Source organism: Pseudophryne corroboree, chromosome 3, assembly GCF_028390025.1.
Source record: "Pseudophryne corroboree isolate aPseCor3 chromosome 3, aPseCor3.hap2, whole genome shotgun sequence".
NCBI lineage: Eukaryota > Metazoa > Chordata > Amphibia > Anura > Myobatrachidae > Pseudophryne > Pseudophryne corroboree.
Genome location: NC_086446.1, coordinates 658260566 through 658284285, shown reverse-complemented (window position 1 = coordinate 658284285; position 23720 = coordinate 658260566). Strand labels below are relative to the sequence as shown.

General features: G+C 45.4%; 1 protein-coding gene across 1 annotated transcript in view; it reads right to left on the bottom strand.

The window, feature by feature from the left end:
* GSTK1 (glutathione S-transferase kappa 1) overlaps positions 1-23720 on the bottom strand; it is a 119938-nt gene that overhangs the window by 76495 nt on the left and 19723 nt on the right. The gene's annotated exons all lie outside the window — the stretch shown is intronic.

The window sequence follows — 23720 nt, the reverse complement described above, 5'->3', positions numbered from 1 at the left end:
TACTAAGGTGGGAGATTTTTTTTAAAACTGATGATGTTGCCCATGGCAACCAATCAGATTCTATCTATTATCTACTAGAAGCAGCTAGATAAATGTTAAGTAGACTCTGATTGGTTGCAATAGCAACAGCACCAGTTCTAAAAAAAAACTCCCACCTTTACCCCCTTGTATTCAAAGTTCCCTCTCTATATACTGGACTGCTCCTGAAGTAACGGGCTCTATAACTACAGTACATAACGCTGCAAACAGCTTTAAAGGGCCTTTAAACACCAAAAGTGACATTTTCAGATTTTATTTGTAAAGTTAAGTGATTTATAGAGTGGTACCCACACTTATGATAGTGTTTTTATTTTCTGAACAAACAATTCAACCTAAAAGTATTGTGTAGCATGTGAACCCAGTGGCCCTGGGCAATACTTTAATTTGGTATTGAAAGCATCATGCGCCAAAGAATTACATTTCCATATACTGGCATATTACTGTGGACAAGTGCAGGGGTGATCCTATTTATGCTGGGAAAGTTGAAGTGTTTCTAGTGAAGATGTAGATGTAGCAATGTGCCTTCCTTTGCACAGCAGTGCAGGGATGAGATAGATTGCTATACGATAAAGGGGAGGAAAGGGTGCATTGTGAGTGTCATTCCTACTAGTTCATGATCAGTCTCAATACATGACAGCACCTGATGGAGATCATGTCTCATCCTACACTGTGAGACAATCTGTTGGTTGTTTTTAAAAGTGCAGCGCAGAGATGAGGTAAAGGGACGCATCATGCTAGTGACGAATTGTTGACACTGAATTAATTTATCAGCACAGACCTAAATAAAAAAATTATTTACAAGCGAACATTTTGAATATCTTACTCAAGATTACTTACAGCACTTTCTGGGGCATATTTGTTACACATCGGGTCTTAGACCCGATAATAAGAATTTACTTACCGATAATTCTATTTCTCGGAGTCCGTAGTGGATGCTGGGGTTCCTGAAAGGACCATGGGGGATAGCGGCTCCGCAGGAGACAGGGCACAAAAAGTAAAGCTTTAGGATCAGGTGGTGTGCACTGGCTCCTCCCCCTATGACCCTCCTCCAAGCCTCAGTTAGGATACTGTGCCCGGACGAGCGTACACAATAAGGAAGGATTTTGAATCCCGGGTAAGACTCATACCAGCCACACCAATCACACTGTACAACCTGTGATCTGAACCCAGTTAACAGTATGATAACAGCGGAGCCTCTGAAAAGATGGCTCACAACAATAATAACCCGATTTTTGTAACTATGTACAAGTATTGCAGATAATCCGCACTTGGGATGGGCGCCCAGCATCCACTACGGACTCCGAGAAATAGAATTATCGGTAAGTAAATTCTTATTTTCTCTATCGTCCTAGTGGATGCTGGGGTTCCTGAAAGGACCATGGGGATAATACCAAAGCTCCCAAACGGGCGGGAGAGTGCGGATGACTCTGCAGCACCGAATGAGAGAACTCCAGGTCCTCCTTAGCCAGGGTATCAAATTTGTAGGATTTTACCAACGTGTTTGCCCCTGACTAAATAGCCGCTCGGCAAAGTTGTAAAGCCGAGACCCCTCGGGCAGCCGCCCAAGATGAGCCCACCTTCCTTGAGGAATGGGCATTTACATATTTTGGCTGTGGCAGGCCTGCCACAGAATGTGCAAGCTGAACTGTATTACACATCCAACTAGCAATAGTTTGCTTAGAAGCAAGAGCACCCAGTTTGTTGGGTGCATACAGGATAACAGCAAGTCAGTTTTCCTGACTCCAGCCGTCCTGGAACCTATATTTACAGGGCCCTGACAACATCTAGCAACCTGGAGTCCTCCAAGTCCCTAGTAGGCGCAAGGCACCAAAATAAGCTGGTTCAGGTGAAACACTGACACCACCTTAGGGAGAGAACTGGGGACGAGTCCGCAGCTCTGCCCTGTCCAAATGGACAAACAGATATGGGCTTTTTTGAGAAAAAAACCACCAATTTGACACTCGCCTGGTCCAGGCCAGGGCCAAGAGCATGGTCACTTTTCATGTGAGATGCTTCAAATCCACAGATTTGACTGGTTTTAAACCAATGTGATTTGAGGAATCCCAGAACTACGTTGAGATCCCACAGTGCCACTGGAGGCACAAAAGGGGGTTGTATATGCAATACTCCCTTGACAAACTTCTGGACTTCAGGAACTGAAGCCACTTCTTTCTGGAAGAAAATCGACAGGGCCGAAATTTGAACCTTAATGGACCCCAATTTGAGGCCCATAGACACTCCTGTTTGCAGGAAATGCAGGAATCGACCGAGTTGAAATTTCTTCGTGGGGCCTTTCTGGCCTCACACCACGCAACATATTTTTGCCACATGTGGTGATAATGTTGTGCGGTCACCTCCTTTCTGGCTTTGACCAGGGTAGGAATGACCTCTTCCGGAATGCCTTTTTCCCTTAGGATCCGGCGTTCCACCGCCATGCCGTCAAAACGCAGCTGCGGTAAGTCTTGGAACAGACATGGTACTTGCTGAAACAAGTCCCTTCTTAGCGGCAGAGGCCATAAGTCCTCTGTGAGCATCTCTTGAATTTCCGGGTACCAAGTCCTTCTTGGCCAATCCGGAGCCCTGAGTATAGTTCTTACTCCTCTACGTCTTATAATTCTCAGTACCTTAGGTATGAGAAGCAGAGGATGGAACACATACACCGACTGGTACATCCACGGTGTTACCAGAACGTCCACAGCTATTGCCTGAGGGTCTCTTAACCTGGCGCAATACCTGTCCCGTTTTTTGTTCAGACGGGACGCCATCATGTCCACCTTTGGTATTTCCCAACGGTTTACAATCATGTGGAAAACTTCCCGATGAAGTTTCCACTCTGCCGGGTGGAGGTCGTGCCTGCTGAGGAAGTCTGCTTCCCAGTTTCCATTCCCGGAATGAAACACTGCTGACAGTGCTATCATGCCATTGCCCTCCTGCTTCTTGTGCCGCCCTGTCTATTTACGTGGGCGACTGCCGTGATGTTTTTCCCACTGGATCAATACCGGCTGACCTTGAAGCAGAGGTCTTGCTAAGCTTAGAGTATTATAAATTTACCCTTAGCTCCAGTATATTTATGTGGAGAAAAGTCTCCAGACTTGATCACACTCCCTGGAAATTTTTTCCTTGTGTGACTGCTCCTCAGCCTCTCGGGCTGGCCTCCGTGGTCACCAGCATCCAATCCTGAATGCCGAATCTGCGGCCCTCTAGAAGATGAGCACTCTGTAACCACCACAGGAGAGACACCCTTGTCCTTGGATATAGGGTTATCCGCTGATGCATCTGAAGATGCGATCCGGACCATTTGTCCAGCAGATCCCACTGAAAAATTCTTGCGTGAAATCTGCCGAATGGAATTGCTTCGTAGGAAGTCACCATTTTTACCAGGACCCTTGTGCAATGATGCACTGATTTTAGGAGGTTCCTGACTAGCTCGGATAACTCCCTGGCTTTCTCTTCCGGGAGAAACACCTTTTTCTGGACTGTGTCCAGAATCATCCCTAGGCACAGCAGACTTGTCGTCGGTATCAGCTGCGATTTTGGAATATTTAGAAACCACCCGTGCTGTTGTAGCAGTATCCGAGATAGTGCTACTCCGACCTCCAACTGTTCCCTGGACTTTGCCCTTATCAGGGGATCGTCCAAGTAAGGGATAATTAAGACGCCTTTTCTTCGAAGAAGAATCATCATTTCGGCCATTACCTTGGTAAAGACCCGGGGTGCCGTGGACAATCCAAACAGCAGCGTCTGAAACTGATAGTGACAGTTCTGTACCACGAACCTGAGGTACCCTTAGTGAGAAGGGCAAATTTGGGACATGGAGGTAAGCATCCCTGATGTCTCGGGACACTATATAGTCCCCTTCTTCCTGGTTCGTTATCACTGCTCTGAGTGACTCCATCTTGATTTGAACCTTTGTAAGTGTTCAAATTTTTTTTTTTTTTTTTTTTTTTTAGATTTAGAATAGGTCTCACCTAGCCTTCTGGCTTCAGTACCACAATATAGTGTGGAATAATACCCCTTTTCTTGTTGTAGGAGGGGTAATTTGATTATCACCTGCTGGGAATACAGCTTGTGAATTGTTTCCCATACTGCCTCCTTGTCGGAGGGAGACCTTGGTAAACCAGACTTCAGGAGCCTGCGAAGGGGAAACGTCTCGACATTCCAATCTGTACCCCTGGGATACTACTTGTAGGATCCAGGGGTCCTGTACGGTCCCAGCGTCATGCTGAGAGCTTGGCAGAAGCGGTGAAACGCTTCTGTTCCTGGGAATGGGCTGCCTGCTGCAGTCTTCTTCCCTTTCCTCTATCCCTGGGCAGATATGACTCTTATAGGGACGAAAGGACTGAGGCTGAAAAGACGGTGTCTTTTTCTGCAGATGTGTGACTTAGGGTAAAAATGGTGGATTTTCCAGCAGTTGCCGTGGCCACCAGGTCCGATGGACCGACCCCAATAACTCCTCTTCCTTTATACGGCAATACACCTTTGTGCCGTTTGGAATCTGCATCACCTGACCACTGTCGTGTCCATAAACATCTTCTGGCAGATATGGACATCGCACTTACTCTTGATGCCAGAGTGCAAATATCCCTCTGTGCATCTCGCATATATAGAAAATGCATCCTTTAAATGCTCTATAGTCAATAAAATACTGTCCCTGTCAAGGGTATCAATATTTTTAGTCAGGGAATCCGACCAAGCCACCCCAGCTCTGCACATCCAGGCTGAGGCGATCGCTGGTCGCAGTATAACACCAGTATGTGTGTATATACTTTTTATGATATTTTCCAGCCTCCTGTCAGTTGGCTCGTTGAGGACGGCCCTATCTATAGACGGTACCGCCACTTGTTTTGATAAGCGTGTGAGCGCCTTATCCACCCTAAGGGGTGTTTCCCAACGCGCCCTAACTTCTGGCGGGAAAGGGTATACCGCCCATAATTTTCTATCGGGGGGAACCCACGCATCATCACACACTTCATTTAATTTATCTGATTCAGGAAAAACTACGGTAGTTTTTTCACATCCCACATAATACCCTCTTTTGTGGTACTTGTAGTATCAGAAATATGTAACACCTCCTTCATTGCCCTTAACGTGTGGCCCTAATAAGGAATACGTTTGTTTATTCACCGTCGACACTGGATTCAGTGTCCATGTCTGTGTCTGTGTCGACCGACTAAAGTAAACGGGCGTTTTAAAAACCCCTGACGGTGTTTTTGAGACGTCTGGACCGGTACTAATTGTTTGTCGGCCGTCTCATGTCGTCAACCGACCTTGCAGCGTGTTGACATTATCACGTAATTCCCTAAATAAGCCATCCATTCCGGTGTCGACTCCCTAGAGAGTGACATCACCATTACAGGCAATTGCTCCGCCTCCTCACCAACATCGTCCTCATACATGTCGACACACACGTACCGACACACAGCACACACACAGGGAATGCTCTGATAGAGGACAGGCCCCACTAGCCCTCTGGAGAGACAGAGGGAGAGTTTGCCAGCACACACCAAAAACGCTATAATTATATAGGGACAACCTTATATAAGTGTTTTCCCTTATAGCATCTTTTATATATTTCTAACGCCAAATTAGTGCCCCCCTTCTCTGTTTTAACCCTGTTTCTGTAGTGCAGTGCAGGGGAGAGCCTGGGAGCCTTCCCTCCAGCCTTTCTGTGAGGGAAAATGGCGCTGTGTGCTGAGGAGATAGGCCCCGCCCCTTTTTCGGCGGGCTCGTCTCCCGCTCTTTAATGGATTCTGGCAGGGGTTAAATATCTCCATATAGCTCCCGGAGGCTATATGTGAGGTATTTTTAGCCAAAAAAGGTTTTCATTTGCCTCCCAGGGCGCCCCCCTCCCAGCGCCCTGCACCCTCAGTGACTGCCGTGTGAAGTGTGCTGAGAGGAAATGGCGCACAGCTGCAGTGCTGTGCGCTACCTTAAGAAGACTGAGGAGTCTTCTGCCGCCGATTCTGGACCTCTTCTCGTTTCAGCATCTGCAAGGGGGCCGGCGGCGAGGCTCCGGTGACCATCCAGGCTGTACCTGTGATCGTCCCTCTGGAGCTAATGTCCAGTAGCCAAAGAAGCTAATCCATCCTGCACGCAGGTGAGTTCACTTCTTCTCCCCTAAGTCCCTCGTTGCAGTGATCCTGTTGCCAGCAGGACTCACTGTAAAATAAAAAACCTAAACTAAACTTTTCTAAGCAGCTCTTTAGGAGAGCCACCTAGATTGCACCCTTCTCGGCCGGGCACAAAAATCTAACTGAGGCTTGGAGGAGGGTCATAGGGGGAGGAGCCAGTGCACACCACCTGATCCTAAAGCTTTACTTTTTGTGCCCTGTCTCCTGCGGAGCCGCTATCCCCCATGGTCCTTTCAGGAACCCCAGCATCCACTAGGACGATAGAGAAAATTATAGTTTCTTATTGCCGCCATTTGTTCGAATGTATTAAAAAAATCACAGGGACAGGGACTTCCGAAGGAACCATCCACCTGCGATGTATAAGAAGAGAAGTGACTGTTTCACTTCTAGATCAGGATACTGCAACGCTACTGGTCATGTGCGGTCTACTGACCGCGCATGTACGGCGCCCATTGGGTTTATTACAGAGCCCTCTACCGGTAATTTCTGCAAAGAGTAACCCATAGGCTTCAGCGGCTAAGACCACGGAGGAATGCAGCAAATATCACAGTCCCCTGTACATAAATGCAGGGGGTGTAGTATTGTATGCCGGCGACCAGCATACTGGCACCGGAATCCCAATCGCCGGCATACCGACAGCTTGGCGAGCGCAAATGAGCCCCTTGCGGGCACGGTGGCGCGCATATTTATTCTCCCTCCAGGGGGGTCGTGGACCCCCAAGAGGGAGACAAAGTGTCGGTATGCCGGCTGTCGGGATTCCGGCGCTGGTATACTGTGCGCCGGGATCCCGACAGCCGGCAAACTGAAGACCACCCAATGCAGGGGATAGTTAATATTTACAGGTATCCCCCACAATGAGTGTTTACTGGGGCACGATAGAACCTGTTTTGGGAAAATTAGAGAAAAGCTGTGGATGCTATTTTTTACACAGATATACAATATAAGTGTGGTTTTTGGGGATATCCCACAAATATTCATTGATGAATTAACCCCTATAACTCACTGTTTTCTCTCTGTGTATCCAGCGCAGCAGCTTACTGGCTACATTTCCAGATATAACACAACAATTTTTTAATAAATAATGGTGCAATTATTATTAGGCATTATACTATACCAGTGATTTTCAACCTTTTTTTATTCGCGGCACACCGAACAATATTTTAAAATTGCCAAGGCACACCATCAGTTCTCCACAGAAAAACAAAACAAAACACACACATTGGCCCTCACAGTACATTGGCTTACACAGAAAAAACAATCATATTGTTCCCCACATAAATCCTATTGCTCCCCACATGAAATATTCACATTGTTCTTATTCTCCCCACATAAATCCTATTGAAATACTATTGTTCCCCACAGGAGAAATAAAATAACAAATATTATTATCAGCTGTCCTCCTCCCTGTCCCTCAGTGGCGGGGGTTGTTCATAGTGGAGTTCTGCGAATACTGAGCAGCGGACGGTCGGGCAGGTGTGGATGTGGGGTGGGCAAGGAAAGCTGTGGATGCAGGCAGGAACTGGAAGATGTGTATGCAGGCGGGTGGGCTCGCTGGGTGGTGAGATGCAGCAGCTGTGACCTATGATATCACATTGTTTTCAAGGCATAGGTTATGGCAGGAGCACGACTGATCCTCTAAGAAGATCCCGGGCCAACAGTTCACTCTGAAGGTGCAGGAAGCTGCTCTGGCTCCGCGGCACACCTTGCAACTGGTCGCGGCACACTAGTGTGCCACGGCACACTGGTTGAAAAAGCCTGTACTATACTGTATATTGACGTATTCTGATTGTTATGTGGAACATCTCTGATGTATGCCGCAGCAACAATGAAGCATTATCAATACAACTGGAGGAACTTCCATAGGGACATTGCAGAACATGCCATTCTCATTCAGTTATACAGAGACAACTAACGTCTAAATTATACATACATTTTGTTATAGTGCATAAGTAAAAAAGTGTTCACCTTTTCCAAATTTGACAGATCCCTTGCTGAAAATCACTGTGGTTCTTCCCAATACTAGCACGATAACTAGCACAACTGGACCACAGTGGTTCCTTTATAGTAAATAAACATAGCTTCTAAGAGCCTTGTCCGTTATACCAGAAGAGATCACAATTTTCAAATATACTTTAGCGGTATAACCACTGCATTACGGGTATCCGGTCTCTAGGTGGACCACACTTAGGTCGACAGTCATTAGGTCGACCACCATTGGTCAACATGGTCTACAGGTCGGCATGGAAAAAGGTTGACGTGAGTTTCACAATTTTTTTCATTTTTTTTCATTTTTCATACTTCACGATCCACGTGGACTACGATTGCGAATAGTAACCTGCCAAGCGCAGCGAGGCACCTTGCCCGAAGCTTGCGAGCCATGCAACAGGACACAGTGCACTAATTGAGGTTACCGGTCACTTCACGAAGAAAACGACACCATTTTTTTTTTAAACTAATGTCGACCTTTTTCCATGTTGACCTATTTCAGAAGTCGACCTAGTCACTGTTAACCAAAAGTGGTCAAACCTAATGACTGTCAACCTAAGTGTGGTCGACCCTATGATTCACACCCCTGTATTACATTACATATATATTGTATTATTTCCTGATCTATTCTAGTAAACAGAAACCAGGATTGGGGTAGGTTAATGATTTGGTGGGGTAGTAGCATATGACCCCTTTAACTTATTGAAACAGTACATTGTTCATAGGGACAGTCTAATAATATGTTTTTTTTTATTTGACATGTACAGTATTACATTACTTGGAGTTCACATTCAAATGTATCCTTCTAAATAAAGTGTCCACTTACACCAGTGGTGGATCCAGAGGGGGGAAGCACACACATCTTATCCATGAGCTCTTCAGGTGCTGCGACCTCCCTCTCCTCACAAGGTCTCCCAAAATATAGAAGTGTGATCAAGAGTACATACACCTTAATAATAAGGGTTAGGGTAGACTTACCATGGTTAACTCTATTTCTTTGAGGACCATAGGCTCGACAGGATTACCATGGGGTTTAGACCGAACCAGGCACCAAACAAACAGTCAAAGCTTTTCAGTCCGAGAATGCACTTGATCCTCCTCACCTATAAGCCCTCCCCAACCCCAGGCCATTCAGTTTAGTAAATAAGCCCAAGGCAGGAGCAGGACTGATGAGACTGAAGAATGGAGCACTCAAGAAACACCCTCATATTAGAATAGGACAACTGGTGACCATATAATAATAGTAATATCCACAAGCCAGGTGCGTCAGGGTATGGATCTCGAAGAAACACAGTTAACCGTGGTAAGTATACCATAACTCTTATTTTCTTTTTCAGGGTCCATAGGTTCCACAGGATTACCAAGGGGATGTCCTAAAGCAGTATCCCCTAAAGAATGGGACACTCCTGAGCAGAACGTAGAGAACTCGTCGCCGAAATGCAGCATCCTGGGTGGAAAGGGTATTGAATGAATACAAACGGAGAAAAGTATGAACAGATGACCATGTGGCTGTTCTGCACAACTGTTCGGCAGATGCTCCATGACTAGCCACCCATGAAGGCCCCACAGACTGACTGGAATGAGCCTTGAGCACCGTAGGAACAGGTAGATCCGCTTCCATGTGTGCCTGAGCAATGGTCATTCAAAGCCATCGAGCCAAGGTCTGCTTGTCAGCAGGTCATCCTCTTTTGTGAGAACTGCACAAAACAAAAAGCATCAGATTTTACGGATAGACTTCATTTGCTCCACATAAATCTGAAGTGCTCACACCACATCCAACAATACATCACTTGTGGAAGGGTTTGGAGATTGAAAGGTTGGAACCACAATCTCTTCATTGACATTAAATTTGCAAACCAGCTTAGGAAGGTATCCAGACCTAGTGCTGAGCACAGTTCTGTCTGAATGAAAAATCATAAAAGGAGAGCGACATGAAAGTGCCACTAAATCAGACACTCTGCGAGCAGAGGCTATGGCCAGGAGGAAGACAGTCTTTTTTGTCAGCCACTTTAAATCCACAGAGCCCAATGGTTCAAACGGAGCTGCTTGTAATTCCTGTAGAACCAAAGACAAGCACCATGGAGCCACTGGAGGGACAAATGGAGGCTGAATGTGAAGGATCCCTCGAAAGAAAGTTCTGATATCTGGAAGAGTCGCAATCTTTCTCTGGAACCACATGGACAGGGCACATACCTGTACCTTGACGGACACTAGTCAAAGTCCAATCCTGCTTGAAGGAAAGCAAATACTCTTGCCACTCTGAAAGTAGAAGGACTTTAGTTCCTTGGTGAACACCACTGGACATAGGTGTGCCAAGTCATGTACTAAATCTTTGCTGAGGCAGGCTTGCGTGACCATGTAAAAAATCTTTCCTGAGGCAGGCTTGCGTGCTTTAAGACAACCGAGCTCAAGAAGCCCTTAGATTTTAAAAGGGATGTCTCAAGAGCCATGCCATCAAAGACAGCCGAGCCAGGTCCTGGTGTAGACATGGACCCTGTGTTAACAGATCCTGCCTTAAAGGCAGTCTGAGAGGCGTGTCGAATGACAGACCCTGCAGGTCTGCAAACCAAAAACACCTTGGCCAATTTGGATCCCTGGTCCTGGGCCCGTATACTGGTAGTTTGTAGTTGTGGCGTGATGTCATGAGATCCACTTCTGGATGACCCCATCTGTCCACTAGATCTCGAAAGACCTCTGTATACAGAGCCCACTCTCCTGAGTTTATGTCCTGTAGGCTTAGTTACTCCACTTCCCAATTGAGAACTCCTGGGATGAACACTGCAGATATTGCTGGAAGATGACGCTCTGCCCACGTGAGGAAGTGCATCACCTCTCTCATGGTGGCTAAACATTGCATGGTTCCCTGATGGTTGAAGTAAGCTACTGTAGTCGCGTTGTTGGATTGGACCTGCACTGGCTGACCCTGAAGAAGGTCCTGCTCCCAACTGAGTGCCCTAAGTTCCCAGTATGTTGATGGGCAACATCTATGAAAGGAATGTTGACTGGTCACTGCTCCCTACCCACGGAGACTGGCATCCGTGATGAGTATTACCCAATCTGAGATCCAAAATGGACGGCCCTTGTCCAAGTGGGACGTCTGAAGCCACCACTAGAGTGACAGCTGAACCTCTCGAGACAACACCATTGTCTGGGCTCTGAGAAGATGAAGCTGTGTATTCCATTGTGACAAAATCAATTGTTGCACAAGTCTGGAGTGAAATTGGACGTATTCCACCATGTCAAAGGTGGAAACCATGGATCCCAGGACCTGCACGGCTGAGTTTATGGACACTTGCTGGCACTGAAGAAAACTGTGCAGACAAGACTGGAGCACCGTTTTCTTGTCTGAACCTGAGAATCTAAGATGGCTCCCAGATGTAACATTCTTTGAGACACAGCCAGGGAGGACTTCTTCCAGTTGATAATCCAAACGTGCGCCTGTAAACAGGCAGTGGTCAAATGGAGATGCTATTGCAGACCCTCCAGAGACTGAGCCAGGATCAGTAGGTCTTTTAGGTAGTGGAAAATCTGGACTCCCTGATGCCTGGGATGTGAGCCATGACTGCCATTATCCTGGCAAAGACCCGAGGGGCTGTAGAAAGTCTGAAGGGCAGCGCCTGAAACTGATAACACTGTTGAAAAATGGCAAACCTGAGGTAACGCTGATGGATGGCATTTATAGGTACATGCAGGTATGCATCCTGAATGTCCAGGGAAGCCATAAAATCTCCAGGTTCCAATGCCAGGACAATGGAATGCAGGGTTTCCATGCTAAACTTGGGCACTTGAACAAATTTATTAAGAGCCCTGAGATTGAGAATGGGTCAAAAAGAGCCATTTGGTTTGCTAAGAACAGTGTGGAGTAAAACCCTGTCTGTTGTTGAAGTGATGGAACTGGCATTATAACTCCTGAATGTAGAAGGGTACGAAAGGCCTATTGCAAAGCCAATGCCCTGAGAGGATCTGCGTAGTCTAAAAGGTGAGAACGTATCCATGGGAGACCACTTCCAGGCCCCACGTGTCTGTGGTAGTCTGATGCCAGGCCTCTGCAAAGTGAAGAAGTCGTCCTTAGAATCTGGGGTCTCCCAGAAGGATGCCCATTCCGTCAGGCAGAAGGTTTGTAGTCTGGTTTAGAAGCGGACATCTGGCAGCCTAAGATTGCTTTGTTCTTGACTTACCCTTATGGGAACTGGACTGACTGGGAAAAGCCTGCCCCTTAGCTTTTACATGCTGCCGAAAGGGCCTAAAAGATGATGGTCTTAGAAGCCACAGCCGAAGGCAGGAAGGCTATTTTGTAAACTGCTACAGTGGCTACCATTTTCTATAGCCCAGAGCCAAACAATATCTCTACTGTAAAAGGCAATGATTCCAATGCTTTCTTGGAATCAGAGTCCACCCTCCAAGAGCAAAGCCAGAGCACCCTTCTAACAGCTACAGATATTGCTGATACCTTGGAAGTAACTGTTCCTGTATCCAGTGTCGAAGTCAGAAAATATTACAGCACACACATTACGTACAAACACCACATAGACGGCCTCCGTGTGCGTACGTATTCGGCCGTGCGTGCACATATTCGCAATTTGCGTATGGTCACTTCCGCGGTCCTGCGCATTAGAGCGTGGTATGAGTAATTACAGCGGAGTTTGTACTCGCATGGAAAAGCCACAAAAGACATATCATATATCTAATACATATATTGCATAAATCCCCCACTGTCTGCTTCCTCTTCTAATAGCATGAAGATCGGTCACACATAAATTAAACTCCCAGAGACACGAATACAATGGCCTTATTTACACAAAGCTTTGAAATTCTATGAAGAAGGCAAACACCTTTGTTTATTCCTATTATTCTAGGGTAGCCCAGTTTCTATCGAAAACAATAAGTACTGGATTGTCATTGTCTTGTCTGAAGACAAGACAAACAAAAAGACAATACCCGGGAATCTAGGCTGAGGAGAAACTCAATTAGCAATAGCTAACAAAAATACAAACCAGACATTTAGAAATCTGATGTAATAACATTCATAGTCTAAACCCTTGGAGATGTATATATTTGTGTATATATTTGTGTATATATATATATATATATATATATATATATATATATATATATAAAAAAGTGTTGCTTTTAGTCCTGTAAGTAAACCAGCGTTTACACCAGGGCTGCTTCCCATTATATGAGGCTGCCTCCTTAATAAAATAAATATATGAGAGCTATTCCTGGGTAGCCTCCGCAGATAGACTGCCCTCCAGTGCATCTATCCATCCCTCAACGGCTCTTGCTACCCAAGCAGTAGCCATAGTTAAAAAACAATAAATAGGCGTTGACAGTACGGGAAATCTATGTGTTTGAGAATTTAATAAATCCTGGTATACTGCTGCTTCATAAGGAGATCACTGTATCCCCATAATCACAAGAAAAATATATACAAATAATGAAGCGCTGTGATATCAGAATTTTATATATAAAAAAATATATTTTACTTTTTATTCCCACCATATCGCATAACAATACAAACACACGGCCGGTGTCACAATTTCCTTAAAAGCATTTGCATAAAACACCAAAAATCAGCGTTGGTCATATATATTTAATTGATTCTTCCGAATGACCAATGCTCACAATAATAATTACTTCACAATATTTTATCTATCCCTGCAACATGATTATTACCATGTAAAACGGAAGTTACACTTAAGCTACTGCTAATCTGTGCATGGATGAATTTATAGGTGAATGAATTGCCCGGGAATAATGTTAGATCATTCTTTCAGCTGTCTCCTAGAGCCATCCAGTCAATTAGTAAAGCACAGTCTTAAAGCACAATCAACTCAAGCGGATATGTTAGTATGCAGTTTCCTTCAATGTTCACATTCACACAAACAGGTGATTTTTGGTTAGCACCATCTCATGGGTCGAGCAGAGGATAATGTATTAATAAGCAGGAATATTAGTATACAGTTCCCTCCAATGCTTGCATTCACCAGAATGATAATTTATAGTTAACACCTGTCTTAAGGGTCCGGCAGGAGATAAAGTGTTAGAAATTAGTATAGTCTCTTAGTATTCCCTGCTGAACAGTCTCAATTGTAACTGGTAGTGTTCACAGTAATCACTGGTTTATTTATAAGTATAAAGGTCTCATCTTATGATGGAGTCTGGGTCGTAGTTAATTATATTGAACTTTAGTTCTTTGCTGCTGCAGTTAGAGTCTCCCAATGGAACTGGTCAATCTCACCATATCATGTTCCCTCCTTGGAGTCCCAATTAGCATATACCGCAAGTCAGTCTAATAGCGTCCTACCAGCACCTTTAGCTGTCTAGTCCGGATCCGTGTGTCACCTCAACGCGTTTCCCCGCCTATTTCGTCGGCGGCTTCCTCAGGAGTATATGTGACCTCTCCCATTCACTGGTTTAAATAGCGCTACCACTGAGCGCTTCCTGGCGCCACTCCGGCTTGTTCACGTGCTGTATGCGTTCCACAAGTCTTTTACTTCCGGGCGTTACCATGGTAACTCAGCGCACATTCCTGCTCTGTGCGTTCCATTTCCTCACTAGATCTAGACATCATTTCCAGGCGTCCCGCCCTAATTATCTACTCCTTTCTCTCTCTCTCTCTATATATATATATATATATATATATATATATATATATATAGAGAGAGAGAGAGAGAGAGAGATACATACATACATATATACCCCCATTTCTCCAACCTCTTACATATCCTAATATTACCATCCATAATTATATAGACTAACTTATTAACTCTTATAAATTCATAATAATCCCCAAGAGACAATTACCATCCACAATTAGACCTCCAGATGACATATTTCGCACACAGGTGTCTACCCAGAGGAACACTTAGACACCTGTGTCCCCGAGGCGTATATCCACAAAACAACCCCCTTATCATAATAATAATATAACCTTATGATATCACCAATCAAAAATAGAATTAATGAATATTAATGGATATTGTTAAGCTCCACTGTGTCATTCAGACCCTGCGGTGTTAGGGTCCCTAGACGAAATATCCAATATGCTTCTCTCTTACAGAGAAGACCAACCCTGTCTCCTCCTCTATTTGTTTTCTTTACTTGTTCGATCCCGAACATCTGAATATTCTGAATACCTCCCATTCCACATTCATTAATATGTATATATAAACTATGCTTTCTTATTTTGTTCACAATACTCCTCTTATGTTCCATAAACCTAATGTGGACTGTTCTAGTCGTCCTACCGATATACTGTATAACACAGCCACAAATTAAAATATATATTACAAATGAGGATTGACAATTAATAAAGTCTTTTATTGAAAAACATTCCTTTGTAGTCAGTGATGAGAACCCCACCACTTTCCTACTGCTGAAACTACAGGTCTGACATTTTGCATTTCCACATCTATGGAATCCCACCGGTTTCTCCGGTAACCAATTTGATACAGATTTAATAGGTGCCTCGCATTTCAAATGACTTGGAGCCAATTTAAGTTTCAGATTGTTGGATTTTCGAAAAACGACTATCCTGACAGCCTTCATTCATATTTAGTATCTCATCCATCCTTAATATGGAATGATTTTTCTTAATGATATTCCTAATCTCATGGGCATGAGAGTTATATTTAGTGATGAAATTTGTTGATTGATCATTCACTTTTTCTCTATCTTGATCCCGCCTTTCCTTTATTCTATTCATTTCCAATAAATCTGCCCTATCCATAATCCGGACTACCTGATAAGCTCTCTCTATTATACTAGATGGATAGCCTTGTTCAAGAAATGATTCCCTCAACTTAGTTGCCTGTAAAGTAAACATTTCAATGGTAGAACTATTCCTCTTAAGTCTAATGAACTGGCCCTTAGGGATGTTATCCCGCCATTTTTGTAAATGGCTACTATGATAATTCAAATAGCGATTCTGATCAACTTCTTTTGTAAATGTATAACTCTCCAAACCATCATCCCTTGCCTCCAGAGTGATATCCAAATATGCAATAGTATCCAAACTATAAGTGTACGTGAATTTTAAACCAAACTTGTTACTATTAAGATTAGTAAGAAAAGTGATAAGGGTATCCTCCTCACCCCCCCATATTAGGAACAGGTCATCAATGAATCTACAATAGAGGACGAGGTCCGCCCCCCCCACATGCTCCTCCTCAAAGAGGCCCATATATAGGTTGGCGAAACTCGGCGCGAACCTCGTCCCCATAGCTGTACCTTTCAACTGTAAATAATACTTTGAATCAAACACAAAATAATTATGATATAATATAAATTTAATTGAATCCAAAATGAATTCACATAATTCTTCTGATAATAACTGATCTGTTCCCAAATAATACCTAATGGCCTCAATTCCCAAATCCTGGGGGATGTTAGAGTAGAGTGACTCCACGTCACATGTCACCACATAGTAACCCCTTTTCCATTTTACATTGTGAATGATATTGAGAAAATGGGTGGTGTCTTTAATAAATAAGGGATTTATGGATCTTCGGCAAATGATAATAAGTAGGTATTACTGGATGCATTGTGAATAAAAAATTAGAAGTCTCCAGGGCCCGGGAGAGCATAGATTTCAATCTCGTTTGAAATTGAGCTGTAGGGTTGGAGGTAAGTTTTCGGTATATGGATTCATTGTCAAGCTGTCTATGTGCTTCCATAAGATAGTCACTTCTATTTTGGAGCACTATCCCCCCCCCCATTATCGGCTGACTTGATCACCAGTTCATTATCAGAACTTAAACTCTTGATAGCCAAACGTTCCCCCTTCGTAAGGTTGTCCTTAAATGAGCTGTTCTCAGCTTTACTACACATGCGTCCAAAATCTTCAAGGGTAGTTTTATAGAAACTCTCCACATAGGCACCCCTGTATTGCAACGGGTACAAATCTGATTTCCTACGAAAAGGAGTACGCTGTTTTACATCATAAATCAATTCTTCCGGGTTACCTATCACCTCTGTATCATCCCCTGTATTCAGTGATTCCAATATCCCTAATGCAACATTATCTGTATCATCTAAAATAATTGGCGATTCCATAGAATCATGTGTTTTTAAAGATTTTAATGCAAAATAACGTTTCCCACTTAGGGTTCTAGTGTACCTATTAAGATCCACAAACAACTCAAACATGTTAGGTTTGCAGTTAGGTGCAAAATTCAAACCCTTCGATAGGAGACGTAACTCATGGTCATTTAACTGTTTAGATGAAAGATTAAAGACACCTTTTGATGTTACCTCATTCTGAAGTTTTTCTCTGTTTCCTACGTCCTCCTCTGGATCCCCTAGTTCTCTTCCTCTTTTTAGGGACCCCCTTTGAGGTGGATCTTTGGGATTTTGTTGTGGATAACCTAAAAAATCATCCTTCCGATATCTCGGTGAGGGTTCATTACTCCCCGTATTACTTGCCCATCTTGATCTAAATTGTCGCTGTCCTCTCCACTTAGGAGTCTCTACCTCCTCAAAGTCTTGTTCCTCATTAGTCAAGACCTCAAACCGGTTATGATGTCTCCAGTCTCTGGGACTCGGTCTCCCAGTTTTCCAATTTTTCCCCCTCTGTATTGGGGTATGTTGGAGTCTCGTGTTCCTATACTGACCTCGTCTCTCTAAATGGGTATCTCTAAGATCTTTAGTTCTATTTCTATCGAAAAAAAAAAAAAAATTTTGTCTCATGTCTCTACGGGGGGATTATATGATCTTTTACCTTTATTATATGATCTTACTATACCTTTAGCGTAATCATCTCTATCTCTGTCCATTTTATCATCTTTTCTCTCAATCAGAGAGAGTTTAAAATCATGGATCTTATTGTTGACCTTAACATCTCTTTCCTTATAGCCTTCATTTGCAGAGAACGGTTTCAGGGCTTCTTGAATCTGCTCAATTTCTAATTTTAATTGATCCACCCTACTTTCTCTATATTTAATTAGTAAGGCCATTAAATCCCTTGAACAATGGTCCAATGCTGCATTCCATTCATTCACAAATTGTTCATCATCTTTAAAAGTGGCTGTTTTGAGAATACGTAGTCCTCTCGGTATTAGACCATTGTCTGTAAGAGAGAAGCATATTGGATATTTCGTCTAGGGACCCTAACACCGCAGGGTCTGAATGACACAGTGGAGCTTAACAATATCCATTAATATCTAAATTTGCCAAAGTCTCAGTTGATTCTGACCACTCGACTGCCCTTTCTGGGCATGATTCTAGACACGGAGTTACAGAGAGTGTTTCTTCCGGAAGACAAAGCTCTGGAACTACAGACAATGGTCAGGGAGCTTCTGAGGCCGACAAGTGTGTCGATTCATCAATGTACTCGGGTTCTGGGGAAAATGGTTGCGGCGTACAAAGCCATTCCTTTTCGCAGGTTTCATGCCCGGGTGTTTCAGTGGGATCAGCTGAGCAAATGGTCCGGGTCTCACCTGCACATGCACCGGAAAATAAGTATCTTCCAGGGCCAGGATTTCTCTCCTGTGGTGGCTACAAAGTTCTCACCTTCTAGGAGGGCGCCGATTCGGAATCCAGGACTGGGTCCTACTGACAACAGATGCAAGTCTCCGAGGCTGGGGCGCAGTCACCCAAGGAAGAAATTTCCAGGGGAAATGGTCAAACCAGGAATCTTGTCTCCACATAAATGTTCTCGAGTTAAGAGCCATTTACAACGGCCTGCTACAAGCAAAGAGCCTTCTTCAGGGTCGGCCTGTCCTGATCCAGTCGGACAACATAACAGCGGTGGCGCATGTAAACCATCAAGGCGGAACAAGGAGCAGGTATGGTGGAGGCCACAAGAATCCTTCGCTGGGCGGAACAGCACGTCAGCGCTCTGTCAGCAGTCTTCCTCCCGGGAGTGGATAACTGGGAAGAAGACTTCCTCAGCAGACACGATCTCCATCCGGGAGAGTGGGCTCTTCACCAAGAGGTATTTGCGGAAGTGACAAAGCGTTGGGGAATTCCTCTGATAGACATGATGGCGTCTCGCCTCAACAAGAAGCTTCCGAGGTATTCTTCCAGGTCAAGGGACCCCCAAGCCAGTGCAGTGGACGCCCTGGTGACTCCGTGGGTGTTTCAGTCGGTGTATGTGTTCCCTCCGCTTCCTCTTATTCCAAAGGTGCTGGGAATCATACGACGAGCAAAGGTTCAGGCGATTCTCGTCGTTCCAGATTGGCCACGCAGGGCCTGGTCTCCGGATCTTCAGGAATTACTAGTGGAAGATCCTTGGCCGCTTCCTCTAAGAGAGGACCTGTTATTGCAGGGACCATGCATGTTTCCGGACTTACCGCAGCTGCGGTAAGTCCGTGGAAGTTGATGGCGTGGAAGTTGGCGTGGAAGTTGAGCGCCAAATCTTTGATGGCGTGGAAGTTGAGCGCCAAATCTTAGCTCGAAAAGGTATTCCTGGGAAGGTCATCCCCACTCTCCTTGAGGCTAGGAAGGAAGTTACGGCGAAACATTATGCGAGACCAAAACTGCTCCAGCAGAGGAATTTCACTTGGGTCGGTTTCTCCATTTTTTTGCAGGCAGGCGTCGATGCAGGCCTGAAATTGGGTTCCATAAAGTGCAGATTTCGGCTTTATCTATTTTCTTTCAGAAGGAATTGGCCGTCCTTCCAGAGGTTCAGACTTTTGTGAAGGGAGTGCGGCATATCCATACTCCATTTGTGCCGCCTGTAGCGCCATGGGATCTTGAAGTGGTCTTGCAGTTTCTTATGTCTCCCTGGTTTGAACCTTTACGTAAGGTTGAGTTAAAGTTTCTCACTTGGAAGGTAGTCATGCTTTTGGCTCTGGCGTCTGCCAGGCGAGTGTCAGAATTGGCGGCCTTATCTCACAAGAGTCCATGTTTGATCTTCCATTCGGATAGAGCAGAATTGAGGACTCGTCAACAATTTCTGCCGAAGGTGGTTTCTTCGTTTCACATTAACCAACCTATTGTGGTACCTGTGGCTACGGATGCTGTCGCTGTTCCAAAGTCTCTTGATGTTGTAAGAGCTTTGAAAATTTACGTCGCCAGAACGGCTCTTGCCAGGAGAAATAAGATTTTAAACCTACCGGTAAATCTTTTTCTCCTAGTCCGTAGAGGATGCTGGGGACTCCGTAAGGACCATGGGGTATAGACGGGCTCCGCAGGAGACATGGGCACCTATAAAGAACTTTTAGTATGGGTGTGCACTGGCTCCTCCCTCTATGCCCCTCCTCCAGACCTCCGTTAGTGAACTGTGCCCAGAGGAGATGGACAATACGAGGAAAGGATTTTGTTAATCTAAGGGCAAGATTCATACCAGCCCACACCAATCATACCATATAACCTGGAATACCCAAAACCAGTTAACAGTATGAACAAACAACAGCATCGGTCCAAGACCGATTCCAACTGTAACATAACCCTTATGTAAGCAATAACTATATACAAGTCTTGCAGATTTTACGCACTGGGACGGGCGCCCAGCATCCTCTACGGACTAGTAGAAAAAGATTTACCGGTAGGTTTAAAATCTTATTTTCTCTTACGTCCTAGAGGATGCTGGGGACTCCGTAAGGACCATGGGGTTTATACCAAAGCTCCCAATCGGGCGGTAGAGTGCGGATGACTCTGTAGCACCGACTGAGCAAATGCTAGGTCCTCATCAGCCAGGGTATCAAATTTGTAGAATTTAGCAAAAGTGTTTGAACCCGACCAAGTCGCCGATCGGCAAAGCTGTAATGCCGAGACGCCTCGGCAGCTGCCCAAGAAAAGCCCACCTTCCTAGTGGAATGGGCCTATACTGAATGTGGTAACGGCAATCCAGCCGTAACATAAGCCTGCTGAATCGTGTTACAGATCCAGCGAGCAATAGTCTGCTTTGAAGCAGGCGCGCCCATCTTGCGGCCTGCATACAGGACAAACAGAGCCTCTGTTTTCCTAATTCTAGCCGTCCTGGCTACATAAATCTTTAAGGCCCTGACTACATCCAGGGACATGGAATCCTCCAAGTCACTCGTAGCCACAGGCACCACGATAGGTTGATTCATATGAAATGAAGACACCACCTTAGGTAAAATTGAGGATGAGTCCTCAATTCTGCTCTATCCACATGAAAAATCAAGTAGGGGCTCTTGTGAGACAATGCCGCCAATTCAGACACCCGCCTTGTCGAAGCTAAGGCCAATAACATGACCACCTTCCAGGTAAGAAATTTCAACTCAACCATTTTAAGGGGTTCAAACCAGTGTGACTTAAGGAACTGTAACACCACGTTCAGGTCCCATGGCGCCGCTGGGGCCACAAAAGGAGGCTGGATGTGTAGCACTCCCTTCACAAACGTCTGGACTTCTGGAAGAGAAGCCAATTCCTTCTGAAAGAATATCGATAAGGCCGAAATCTGTACCTTAACAGAACCTAACTTCAGGCCCATATCCACTCCTGTCTGTAGAAAGTGGAGTAAACGGCCCAGGTGGAAATCTTCCGTATGAGCATTCTTGGCTTCACACCAAGATACATACTTCCTCCAGATAAGGTGATAATGTTTCGCCGTGACCTCCTTCCTAGCCTTTATTAGAGTAGGTATGACCTCCTCTGGAATACCCTTCTCAGCTAGGATCCGGTGTTCAACCGCCATGCCGTCAAACGTAACCGCAGTAAGTCTTGGAACGTGCAGGGTACCTGCTGTAACAGGTCCTCCCTTAGTGGAAGAGGCCAAAGATCTTCTGCGAGCATCTCCTGAAGATCTGAGTACCAGGCCCTTCGAGGCCAGTCTGGAACAATGAGTATTGTCTACTCTTTTCTGTCTTATGATCCTCAACACCTTTGTGATGAGAGGCAGAGGAGGAAACACATAGACCGACTGGAACACCCATGGCGTTACCAGAGCGTCTACTGCTTTTGCCTGAGGGTCCCGGGACCTGGCACAGTACCTCTGAAGCTTCTTGTTGAGGCGTGACGCCATCATGTCTATTTGAGGAACTCCCCAGAGACCCGTTATCTCTGCAAAGACTTCTTGATGAAGTCCCCACTCTCCTGGATGGAGATCGTGTCTGCTGAGGAAGTCTGCTTCCCAGTTGTCAACTCCCGGAATGAAGACAGCTGACAGAACGCTTACGTGATTTTCCGCCCAGCGAAGAATCCTGGTGGCTTCCGCCATCGCGACTCTGCTCCTTGTCCCGCCTTGGCGGCTCACATGAGCCACGGCTGTGACATGGTCTGATTGAATCAGAACCGGTAGGTTGCGAAGAAGACCCTCCGCTTGTCGAAGGCCGTTGTATATGGCCCATAATTCCAGCACGTTGATGTGCATACAGGACTCCTGGCTTGACCACAGTCCTTGAAAGTTTCTTCCTTGGGCGACTGCTCCCCATCCTCGGAGGCTCGCTTCCGTGGTTACCAGAACCCAGTCCTGAATGCCGAACCTGCGACCCTCTAGTAGGCGAGTACTTTGCAGCCACCATAGGAGAGACACCCTGGCGGACAGTGTTATTTTCTGATGTATCTGTAGATGGGACCCGGACCACTTGTCCAGAAGGTCCCATTGAAACGTCCTCGCATGGAACCTGCCGAAGGGAATGGCCTCATAGGCTGCCACCATTTTCCCCAGAACTCGAGTGCATTGATGAGCTGACACTCTCTTTGTCTTTAGCAGGTCTCTGACCATGTTCTGGAGGTACTGGGCTTTTTCCAACGGGAGAAAAACCTATCATGCCTAGGAATGATAGTCGAGTTGTTGGAACCAACTGTGACTTTGGCAGATTGAGAATCCAACCGTGTTGCTGGAGCACTCTCAGAGAGAGTGACACGTACTTCAGTAATTGATCTTTTGATCTCGCCTTTATCAGGAGATCGTCCAAGTATGGGATAATTGTGACTCCTTGCCTGCGCAGGATCACCATCATTTCCGCCATTATCTTGGTGAAAATCCTCGGGGCCGTTGAAAGCCCAAACGGCAACGTCTGAAACTGGAAAGGACAATCCTGTACCGCGAATCTCAGGTACTCCTGATGAGCGGGATATATGGGGACATGAAGGTAAGCATCCTTTATGTCCAGTGACACCATAAAATCCCCCCCTTCCAGGCTGGCTATTACAGCTCGGAGTGATTCCATCTTGAATTTGAAACGTTTCAAGTACAGATTTAGGGATTTTAGATTTAAAATGGGCCTGACCGAACCATCCGGCTTCGGGACCACAAAGAGTGTCGAATAGTACCCTTTTCCCTGTTGGCTCAGGGGAACCCCGATAATCACTTGCTGTTGACACAGCGTTTGAATTGCCGCTAACACTACTTCCCGCTCTGGGGTAGAAGCTGGTAAGGACGACTTGAAAAATCGGCGTGGGGGCACCTCTTCAAATTCCAGCTTGTAGCCTTGGGAAACTATCTCCATTGCCCAAGGATCTACGTCTGACCGAACTCAGACCTGGCTGAAGAGTCGAAGGCGTGCCCCCACCGGTGCGGACTCCCGCAGGGGAGCCCCAGCGCCATGCGGTGGATTTTGTAGAAGCCGGGGAGGACTTCTGTTCCTGGGAACCCGCAGCGGCAGGTGTTCTTTTCCCTCTACCCTTACCTCTGGCAAGGAAGGAGGACCC